We start from the raw sequence: 2,500 nt of genomic DNA on the forward strand, positions 1-2,500 counted from the left end.
CACGCTACACCACGCCCTTAACCACAAGAAGAAGGAAATAAAGAAATATGGAATAAAAACACAGAGAGAAAAACACTGCAGATGTTACTCCTGTCTTCTTATTTTTCTTTCTATTTTTCTTCCTCCTTTTTCTTTCTTTTTTTTACTCTTCTTCTTTATCATCGTCGTCGTCTTCTTCTTTTTCTTCGTCGTCGCCGTCTTCTTCTTCTTCGTCGTCGTCATCTTCTTCTTCTTCGTCGTCGTCATCTTCTTCTTCTCATTCGTCATCGTCGTCTTTTACTTTTTCTTCTCTTTCTTTTTCTTCTTTTTAAACCGACTCATGGAACGGTCACGAAGTCCACATTCAAAGAAAACGCGAATCCCACTTTCTTTAAAAGAATATAGAAAACGGCCCCTTTCTTTTATTTTTTTTCCCGTAGGAACAAAGACTACTAAAAGAAAAATATCTCTCCATATATCATAACTTCACACATAACTCCTTCTACAACCCGTTACATCTAAAACAAAGGAAAAGAACAAAAAAAAATCATATTAAAGCCAAGGAAAAAAAAGGAATGTTCAACTCTCCCGCCAAGCTGAAAATAAATCACATTTCTTCGCGCCAAAAAGAAGAAAAAAAATCCTTTGTCTAGGCCTACCTTTCCCACGCCCCGCCCTCATTCTTACTCAACCCTACCGGAAGTACAAACAACCTCACCTGGCAATCACCTGTCAACCAAACATATATATATATACACACACACACATATGTTCGCTCACCCCCCCCCCCCCCAAGAGATCCCCCCTCCCCTCATGGTAGTTACAATCGACTGATTTCACTAATTCTTTCTTTCTTTTCTTCTCTCTTTCTTTCTCTTCATCGACCTATTATATTTTCCTTACATCGTCTCATAAATGTGTCTAGAATTTATTATTAGTTCGCTTACTTATTTACTATGAGACGCAGGACCTGTATGTGTAATTCGAAGGACCCGGTGTTGGTACAGGCCTACTGAAATCACACACACACACACACACACACACACACACACACACACACACACACACACACACACACGCACACACACGCACACACACACACACACACACGCACACACACACATACACACACACACACACACACACACATACACACACACACACACACACGCATACGCACACACATACACACACACACACACACACACACACACACACACATACACACACACACACACACACACACATACACACACACACACACACACACACCACACACACACACACACACACACACACACACACACACATACACACACGCACACACACACACACACACACACACACACACACACACACACACACACACACACACACACACGCACAAACATACACAGGATAATAGACACACGAGACAAATGCCAAAAATAAGGGAAAAAATACTATTTTTTGTGCCAGTCTTCGTTTTGTTGTAAATATGCTCCTTATTTTTCATTTTATTTACCTATTGCCACTGAGAGAGTAAGTTGGAATAAATAAATAAAATATAAAATAAAGAGCAAATCTATGACAAAACAATGATTGCCGTTTTTATATTGACAATATACATACCCGCATATACACACACATACACAAAAACCCCCTTCCCCCCACACACATACCCCTACACACAAACAACCCTCCCATCCAACACCCCCCCCACACACACAACCCCTACACACAAACCCTCCCATCCAACACCCCCCCACACACACACCCCCCTACACACAAACAACCCTCCCATCCAACACCCGCCCCCCCCCCACACACACACACAAAACACACACAAACACACACACACACGCACAAACACACACTCCCCCCCACACACACACACAAACACACACCCGCCCCCCCCTACACCCCCCCCCCCCACACACACACACATACCGTCTCCCGCTATTCCCCGAATCCAAGGTTATTGCAACAAGCACTCCCGACGTACTGCAGCAGTGCCACCCCCACGTGACCGCTTGAACATCCTGAGGTGTGGATTGCGTGCCCTTGAGGGATACTTCTCCGCAGGGCCTCTTGGCTCTAATCCTCCGCTTGGGGGGATCCCGTGACCTCAGCCTTGACCTATATTTTGAATTCTTGAGATTTTTTTGTTGTTGTTGTTGTTCCTTGCGTTGTTTTAAATTAGAATTATTTTTTAATCAGAATTCTCTTCTTCTGTTATTTTTTTCTTATTCCTTCCTTCGTCAAGCTTTACCTTTCCTTTCCGTCACTCCTTACCTTTCCTTCCCTCCCTCACACCCTCCCCCATACCCTCTCCCTCCCACACCCTCCACCCTCCCTCCCTCCCCCCCCAACCCTCTCCCTCCCTCCCCCTCCACCCTTCCCCTCCTCCCCCACCCCACCCCACCCCTCATTCCTGTTGCCAAGCACCAAAGCAATTGCGTGCCCGTGAAGTAGCCCTTTTACAACGGTGTATCACAGATCGCCCGGGTTTCGCTAACGTAGAGGTATGTGAGTCCAAGCA

This window comes from Penaeus vannamei, chromosome 24, assembly GCF_042767895.1.
Source record: "Penaeus vannamei isolate JL-2024 chromosome 24, ASM4276789v1, whole genome shotgun sequence".
NCBI lineage: Eukaryota > Metazoa > Arthropoda > Malacostraca > Decapoda > Penaeidae > Penaeus > Penaeus vannamei.